Source organism: Ovis aries, chromosome 3 (genome assembly GCF_016772045.2).
Source record: "Ovis aries strain OAR_USU_Benz2616 breed Rambouillet chromosome 3, ARS-UI_Ramb_v3.0, whole genome shotgun sequence".
NCBI classification, from domain to species: Eukaryota; Metazoa; Chordata; class Mammalia; order Artiodactyla; family Bovidae; genus Ovis; species Ovis aries.
In genome coordinates, this window is record NC_056056.1 from 82872682 (window position 1) to 82882681 (window position 10000).

At 37.1% G+C, this 10000-nt stretch overlaps 1 pseudogene; it reads right to left on the reverse strand.

Annotated features, from left to right (window-relative positions):
- Window positions 1-9173: 9173 nt before the first annotated feature.
- Window positions 9174-9486, reverse strand: LOC101117579 (large ribosomal subunit protein eL36-like; annotated as a pseudogene).
- Between the last annotated feature and the right edge of the window lie 514 nt (window positions 9487-10000).

Consider the following 10000-nt stretch of genomic DNA (forward strand, 5'->3'; position numbering starts at 1 on the left):
TTTAACTGTTGTATTGGAGAAGACTCTTGAGAATCCCTTGGACTGCAAGGAGATCCAACCAGTCCATTCTAAAGGAGATCAGCTCTGGGTGTTCATTGGAAGGAATGATGCTAAAGCTGAAACTCCAATACTCTGGCCACCTCATGCGAAGAGTTGACTTATTGGAAAAGACTCTGATGCTGGGAGGGATTGGGGGCAGGAGGAGAAGGGGATGACAGAGGATGAGATGGCTTGATGGCATCACCGACTCGATGCACATGAGTTTGAGTGAACTCCGGGAGTTAGTGATGGACAGAGAGGCCTGGCGTGCTGTGATTCATTGGGTCACAAAGAGTTGGACTCAACTGAGCAACTGAACTGATACCCCTTGTTCATTTATTAAAAGAAGGAATATAGTTAAAATGTCCATACTGCCCCCAAGGCCATCTACAAATTCAGTGCAATCCATATCAAAATTCCAATGGCTATTTTACAGAAATAGAAAAAAGAAAAAGTCTAAAATTTATGTGGAACCACAAAAGACCTGAACAGCCAAAATAATCTTGAGCAAAAAGAACACATTGGGAGCATCACATTACCGAATTATAAATATACTACAAAATTATAATAATCAAAATATCTTGGTACCAGCATAAAAACAGACACAAAGACCAACAGCAAATAATAGATATATTTACAGTCAAATTATTTTTAACAAAGCACCAAGAACACACAATAGGAAAGATGAGTCTCTTTAATAATTGGTGTTGGGAAAACTAGTTTCCCTCATGCGGTTGAAAGAAATTGGATTCTCATCTCACCATTTATGTACAAATAAACTGAAAATGAAGTAAAAATTGAAATGTAAAATCCGAAACCACGAAACTATCAGAAGGAAACAGAGGAAGAGCTTCATGACATTGCTCTTGGAAATGAGTTTTTTTCATATACATATGACCCCCAAAGCACAGATAACATAAGGAAAATTAGACAAATGGATTGCATCAAACTAGAAAAAACATTCTGCATAGCAAAGGAAACAGTGAACAGAATGAAGAGACAACCTGCAAAATAGGAGAAAATATTTGCAAACCATATATCTGATAAGGCCTTAATATCCAAAATATAAAAGAAACTTAACTCAATAACAAGGAAACAAACAAACTGATATAAGAAATAGGCAAGGAACCTGAATAGACATCTCTGAAAAGAAAACATACAAATGGCCATAAGATATGAAAAGATGCTCAATATCACTAACCATAGGGAAAAGCAAATGAATGCCACAATGAGCTATCACATCACACCTATTAGGACGGCTATTATCAAAAGAGAAGCAGTAGCAATTGTTGCCAAGAGTGTGGGGAAAAAGAGCCCATGTTCACTGTTGGTGGGAATTTAAATTGGTGCAGTCCCTGTGGAAAAAATATCGGTTCCCTCCCCAAAATTTGAAAATAGAACTGCCATATGACTCAGCAATCTCAGCTCTGGATATAAACCCAAAGGAAATGAAACCAGAGTCTCAAAGAGATATCTGCACTCAGCATTATTCACGATAGCCAAGGTCTAAAACCACACTGTCCACTGAGAGATGAATGGATAAAATAGTGAGAACACATTTATATATATAAGAATATTTAAAAATAGAATATATATTAAAATATAACATTCTCTTCTATGTACCATAGAGAGAGAATAGAATATTTTTCTGCTATGAGAAAGAAGAAAATCCTGTCGTTTGTGACAATATAAGTGAAGTTGGAGGACATCTATGTTACTGAAATAAGCCAGACAGGGAAAGACAAATATTGTGTGATTTCATTTATACGTGGAATCTGAAAAAAAAAAAAAAAAAATAGAACTTAAAGGAGCAGAGAGTAGAAAGGTGGTTACCAGGAGCTGGTAGAGTAGAGGAAATGGGCAAATGCTAATCAAAGGGTACAAAGTTATAGTTATATAGGATGACTAAGCATAGTTTTCTAATGTACAGGCATGATGACTATAGTATGTTGGGAGCCAGCGTGAGGAACTCCGCCCATGGCAAAGGTCATGAGGAAGGAAGCTTGGCATACGCAAAGGCGTGATCAAGCCTCAGGAGACCCCCTGTTCCCGAGCATCTACCCCCAAATCAGAGTACTTTACCCCATAACCATTTCTCTCGGAGAAGGAGTTAACTTGCAGCTCCAAGTTAATAAAAATTCCTGGGCTTGACAAGAGTGTTTCAACTTACGAACTCTGAAGGTTTTCTGGCCTGCCTGATCAGGCTCGTCCGGCCACACGTGATTGTTTACAGCCTCCCAACTGTGAGAGGCATGGGATGTTTTAAAGCTTTCTAAATACAGACTCTTTTGAGAAGTTAGAAGATCATTAGTATAGTATTAGTGGGTCGATTAGGAACTATATTGGTGAAGGTTTTTTTCTTCATTTGTTGTGCCAATAATTACTGCTAATTCCCTGCCCTGGGTGTGACAAGGGTGTCTCAGGTCAAACCTCTCTGCTGACAGACTAGCTTGTGTGACAACCTCTCAACCATAAACAGCACAGAGAGTTTGGAGTATTAGCATAGGGCTTTTTTCATTGATGAGTCAATGATTGCCATCAGGCCTCCATATCTTAGGCACCTGGGAATATATTAATCAATGTATTTGGAATATAGAAAAGGAAATATAGTAGTTTTTTGATGTAGCAATACTAGACTTTTTGAGTTAATGAATTTTCTCTTTTGTTATAGATCACTGTACTTTGTTATAAATCACTATAAATCACTGTGTCCTTGCTATGCAAAAATGTAATTTATCACTATCTTAAGACTAAATAGAGCTTAAGGGAAACATTGGTGAAGGGTTTACATTTGTTGAGCCAATATTTGCTGCTAAATCTCCATATTCCTGCCCTTATAATGAATATAACTAGCATATAGGAGAAGTAAGTATTAACCTCTAAGATTAATCATGTTAAACGTTAGTTTAAGTAAATTCCTTTCTTGATTGTAACTCACTACATCCTCACCCTATAGGAATGCAACTGTATTTGGAGGGTGGCGCCTGATTTAAGAAAAAATCACCCCTGGAAAAATAAGTTTTCTGGTTAACTGACCGGTATCAGAAAGGGTCATAAAATGTCAGCAGACCTCATGGCCAGAAGATGATGAAACTCATAAGACCTTTGTATAATTTTATATGAAGCACCTGATTGTGACAAGGGTCAGGTCTGCTGACCCCTGCGTGACTCTGTATTCATCCCTATGTATAACAAAAAGGTATATAAACAAACCTAAAAAAAAAGAAATCAGATCAGTTTCTAGAAAGACTGATTCCCCCGTGTCGTTTCTTTCTTGCTCCCCGCGTTCCTGGCTGAATTTCCATCTGAGATGTGGGTACTCACCAAGCCTGCTAATTCTGCCTGGGCTTCTGAGGTTGGACCAGGGAGGCCTCAGTGCCTCCTCTCCTTTGGGAGAATGGAAAGACGCATGTGGCCTACATAGGTGGTGATTGGTATTCCATGTAAACCAGTTATTCAGCCTCTTTTCTCCACTAATTCTCCTACTACACTATCTGTTTCTAATCTCCCTCTATATCTGCAATTAAATAAGTTTTTTCCAGGACGCCGATTCTGTCCCCACCTTTGAATTACCCTGGATCCACCAGGGCTGGCCCCCGGCAATAGTAGTTAATAGTATTATATTGCATGCTGGAAATATGCTAAGAGAATAGATTTAAGATGTACTTATTTTGAAAAAAATGATAACTGGGTAAGATGGTATGTTAATTACTGTAAATTAAGTAATTATTTCACTATTCTCATGTATATCAAACCATGTAATATGTCTTAAAAATGTACTATTTTTAATAAAAGTATATACATTTTAAGAAGAGTGAAATATGTCAGGTAGAGTTAATATCTGGCATTATTGTGTATTTTCATACTTCCTTGTACATACATCTCCTTTCAAAATTAGAGCCTGATCAATTTGGGGCCTAATTCATGAAGGTAATTTTTTGAAATCACAGACCTGGGACCAGGCTCTAAACAAAACTACTATTCAAGAAATTAACATAATTCAAAAATCAAGTAGTTTACTTTTTTCTGTGACATAATTTACTTATTTTTCTGCCATTTTCCTCTTCTTGTTGTTCAGTCGACCAGTCATGTCCGACTCTTTGTGACCCCATGGACTGTATCATGCCAAGCCTCCCTGTCCTTCACCATCTCCCAAAGTTTGCCCAAAGTCATATCCACTGTGTTGGTGATGTCATCCAGCCATTTCATCCTTTGATACCCTCTTCTCTTTCTGCCCTCAATCTTCCCCAGCATCAGAGACTTTTCCAATGAGTCAGCTATTCACATCAGATGACCAAAATACTGAAGTTTCACTATTTTCTTCTTACTAAAGCTCTAAAATTGTTTTTAGCAATATAATCATTCATTAGAAGTCAGAGTTTATTTAAGATCAATCAGAATGGAAAGTATTACTGAAATTAAAATATAAGTCAAGGAAAAAGTAATTTGTATGTACATTTAAAAATTTTTGCTGAGCTTTGAAAACACACAGTGTTAATAGGAAGCAAAATACCCTTGTATTGACTGTGCAGCCAACTGTTAAATGAGAAAAGTGTCTTATTTTTAATTTTGAAGATTGACTACTTTTGAACACTAGTTATCTTTTAAAGCAGTCTAATTAAATTCTTCACTTAAGCCATCTAGGCTAGAAAGATCATTATATGAAGAAAAATGTTTAAACTTGTTTTCATCTGCAAATCAAGGACCTTTTAAAATGTGATATTTAATTAATTTAACCATTTTGATAATTTAATATCCATTAAAATAGAAAATTTCTATCCATTGTAAAAGGTAGTATGAATAAAGAGAGGCAAAGGCCCTTGATGTTTGAAGTAAAGGTTTTTTTTTTTTTTTCTGCAGCTTGCTAGATTTTCCCTGCACCTTGGTGTCCAAACTAACCTGGCAATAATTCACAATTTCCTATGAAACGCCTCATGCAAGTCAACAGCTCATTTATTTGGCTCTCTTTCCTTGGATTCCAGATCAAAATACCCCTATCCTCTGTAAGTACAAATACATTCAATACCCTGAAGCATTTTAATAGCATAGTGAGTATCCCTCCTTAAGTAACATATATTTTTTTCTTATCATCATTAGCATCAGTTAGGAGTTTCTTAGAATTGCAGAATCTTAGTTTTTACACCAGAACTTTGAAACAGAATCTGTATTTTATAATGATCCCCCCTAGTGACTTAGCAGCAGCAGCATCAGTGATTTTTGAGTACATTAGAATTTTACAAATATTACTTTAGAGAGAAAGCCTTAATCCTGAAATTGTATTTTCAAATATTTTATTGACCTTTTCTAATTTTGGGCATTTAATTGTTTAAACTTTTTATTATCCTATTAATATATGAAAGCTCTCTAATGATGTGCAATGTTATTCGGCTGCTGCTGAGTCGCTTCAGTCGTGTCCGACTCTGTGCGACCCCATAGACGGCAGCCCACCAGGCTCCGCCGCCCTTGGGATTCTCCAGGCAAGAACTCCGGAGTGGGTTGCCGTTTCCTTCTCCAATGCATGAAACTGAAACATGAAAGTGAAGTCGCTCAGTCGTGTCCGACTCTTCGAGACCCCATGGATGGCAGCCCACCAGGCTCCTCCGTCCATGGGATTTGCCAGGCAAGACTATTGGAGTGGGGTGCCATTGCCTTATTCTAGTTGTTGGCAATTTGTTTCCATTCTAATTCTTCCTTTGTTCTACTGATTTCTAAATTAATACTGTTCTGGTCAGATAATATACTTCACATTATTTTGATATTTTGATGTTTATAGAGTTCTGTTTTATGACCCAGCATTTTGTCTTTGTTGGTGAATGTTTCATGTGTACTTGAAAATGATGTATATTCCATAATTGTTAGATGTAGTAATCCAGTGTCAAGCCAATTTCTTAACGGTGTTAAGAAGCCTTCTATATCTTTATTGACTTTTATGATTCCTATCAGCTATTTATAGGGTAGTGTTAAAATGTCCAAAGTTGCTTGTAATTTGTCTATTTTTCCTTTAAATTTTTTAGTTTTACTTTTGTATTTGAAATTCCACTTTTGGTGATCAAGTACAGCATACTTTGTCTGATGTTAATATACCCATTCCTGCTTTCTTATTCTTAGTGTTCTCAAGGTATACACTTCACCACCATTTTATTTTAAAGCAGTCTCAGTTCAGTTCAGTTCAGTCACTCAGTCATGTCTGACTCTTTGTGACCCCGTGAATTACAGCATGCCAGGCCTCCTTGTCCATCACCATCTCCTGGAATTCACTCAAACTCACGTCCATCAAGTCCGTGATGCCATCCAGCCATCTCATCCTCTGTCATCCCCTTCTCCTGCCCCAATCCCTCCCAGCATCAGAGTCTTTTCCAATGAGTCAACTCTTCGCATGAGGTGGCCAAAGTACTAGAGTTTCAGCTTTAGCATCATTCCTTCCAAAAGAACACCCAGGGCTGATCTCCTTTAGAATGGACTGGTTGGATCTCCTTGCAGTCCAAGGGACTCTCAAGAGTCTTCTCCAACACCACAGTTCAAAACCATCAATTCGTATCATATAGACAGTCTTGATTTTTTTTTTTAATTTGGTCTTACAATCAATACCTTTAAAGTATTCATTCCTTTCCCATTTATTTTATGTTTGGCATTTATTCCAAACACTGATGTAGCCTATATTCCTCAGTTTTATGTTTTTTGATTAGTAACATATTTTCTATACTTCCCTGGTGGCTCAGATGGTAAAGCATCTTGCTTGCAGTGTGGGATTTGATTTGTATTTTCTCTGTTGAGTTTTAAGATACACCTTTTTGCATTTTATTTGATTTCACTGTATCTTTAACTTATCACAGTTTATACCCAAACAAATATATGAAATTTACAAGCATATAATTCTATTTAACACTTTTCTGTCCTATATGCTCTTGCTACTTATCTTCTAAATAGTCTATAATGCTGCCATGTATAATAGTTTTTTTTTCCTTTAAACAACTACCTTGCAGAAAAATTTAAAGATATATTTAAAGTTTCATCATGTATAAACACATGTACATTTATGTATAATTCGATATTTTCCCTTTGGACAGAGAAAGAAAAATATATTACTTACATGTGGAATCTAAAAGATGGTAAGAATGGACTTGTTTACAAAACAGAAAGAGAATCACATAAGAAGAAAACAAATCTAGGGAGGAGGGATAAATTGGGCTATTGAGACTGACATGTACACACTACTATATACAACATATGTAACTAATAAGGACTTACTGTATAGCACAGTGAACTCTACTCAATAATCTGTAATGACCTATTCAGGAAAATAATATTAAAAAAGAGTGGATATATGTATAACTGATTCACTTTGCTGTATGGCAGAAACTAATACAACATTGAAAATCAACTATACTCTAACAAAAGTTAATTTTACAAAAGGTGAGAGTTTTTAAATACAGATTATTATAACATGCACATTGTTCTGTGCCTTAACACTTTTGATTTTATATATGTTAGAAACTTTCCATGCAGATTCCAGCTGTAGCTCAGAAATAAAGAATCCACCTGCCAGTGCAGGAGACACAGGAGATTCAGGTTCAGTCTGTGGTTCAGGAAGGTCTCCTGGAGTAGGAAGGCAACCCACTCCAGTATTCTTGCCTGGAAAACCTCATGGACAGAGGAACCTGGTGGGCTACAGCCCATGGGTTAACAAAGAGTTGGACATGACTTACAGACTTAACAACAACAAGTTATATTTTATAACAGATGCATGTTTTTCCATTGTATAGGTATGCTATCATTGATTTAAGCAGGCTAATGTTGAGTATTGCTTGATGTTAAAAACTGTTTCAGTGAACAATCTTTCCTTTACATCTTTATATACAAGTGATGATTTCTGTAAATATCTAAATGTGGAACTACATAACAAAGAAAATACTTTAATTGTCATAGATGTTCTTCCAAAAAGATTGCACCAATTTACAGTTCCATCTACAGTGTATAAGAGTGCCTAATTCTAGGACTGACTTTTAAATAGTTATTGGCTATAATTTATATACAAAATTACTCTTTTAGGAGTACCATTTGACATATTTTCTAATTGTATAAAATTGTATATCTTTCATTACAATGAAAATACAATATCCATCACCCCCAAAGGCTCCGTTATGACCATTTAAAGTGACCCCTTCTTATCTCCAGGCATCCACTAATCTGTTTTCTGTCATTACTAGCTTTGCCTTTTACAGAATTTCATGTAAATAGAATTAAACAGTACCTATCTTTTGCTTATGAATTCTTTCACTTAACAAAGTGTGTTTTAGTTACAGCTATGATGTTGGTCATTTTATTGCTGACTGGTATTTTATAGGATGGTTAAAAGATAATTTGTTTATCCATTGGTCATGTATGGATATGAGAGTTGGACTGTGAAGAAGGCTGAGCACTGAAGAGTTGATGCTTTTGAACTGTGGTGTTGGAGAAGACTCTTGAGAGTCCCTTGGACTGCAAGGATATCCAACCAGTCCATTCTGAAGATCAACCCTGGGATTTCTTTGGAAGGAATGATGCTAAAGCTGAAACTCCAGTACTTCGGCCACCTCATGAGAAGAGTTGACTCATTGGAAAAGACTCTGATGCTGGGAGGGATTGGGGGCAGGAGGAGAAGGGGACGACAGAGGATGAGATGGCTGGATGGCATCACGGACTTGATGGACGTGAGTCTGAGTGAACTCCGGGAGATGGTGATGGACAGGGAGGCCTGGAGTGCTGCAATTCATGGGGTCGCAAAGAGTTGGACACCACTGAGTGACTGAACTGAATTGAACTGATTCTCCATTTGATTGACAACTTCAGGTGTTTCCAGACTCTAAGATAAATAAAACTCTGAATACTCATGCATAAGTTGTATGTGTGTGTTTTCACACATTTTATTTTGTTTATCTGTTCTTACGCAATGGGATTGCTAAATCATATAAGTGACATACATACTGCTTTAAATTTCTCAAACTGCCCATGCCATTGTGCAATACTATCAACAATGTAAGAGCATTCCAGTTGCTCCACATTCTCTCCCATACTTGGTAACGTCACATTTTTATTTTTTATTTTATTTATTTTTTAGTTTTTGGCAAGATTTATTGTGAACAGAAGGGAAGGGCTCAGTCCTTGGCTGCCGCTTTCCTCATGGCAGAAAAATGTTGCTCAGCTCCTCTCTCTTCCTCTTTGCGTGGATGTGTGTAGCCACCCTTTTCTTGATGAACTTGAGGGCCTACTTGTCCTTGGAGATCTTGAGCAGCTCCATGGCTCCTCGCTCGTAAGGGGCGAAGCCACACACCTCCCGGATCATGTCCCACATGAACTTGATGTGTTTGGTGAGACACCCGCGGCAGCGGCTGTGCCTTGGCTTGCCCACGATCTTGGTCACCTGTGACCCTTGCTGAGGCCTGCGGCCATAGGCTAGCACATAGCCATGGCTGTTGTTCTACAATGGCTGCCTTGGCGGAAGGACCACATTTTTCTTTTTTAAAATTTAACCATTCTAATGGGTGTTGGTGGTTTTTATTGCATGTCCCTGATAACTGATGATGCTGAACTTCTTTGACGTTTTATTATTCATTCATGTACCTTCTTTGTGAAGTATCAGTGCAATTGTTTGACCCATTTTATATTTGTTTGTTTGTTTTCTTATCATTTTCATGCTACTGACACATATGTGGAAAGAGGCGTGAGAAAATGGACTTGGGAAAGGAAGCAAGGCTTGTATCTGATTATTACAGAAGAGAAGACTCATTAAGAGATTTCAAGCTCTCATTGGGTACTGATTTCTAACATAATTCCACAGTGATAAGAGAACAAACTCTATATGATTTCAGTACCTTTATACCATGAAATCTTTTCACCTGGTTTTACATCCTTGGATATGTTCCAGTGTCTGTTAATTTGTAGTCTATGGGAATTTGAATAGAATTTGTATCCTACTATTCTC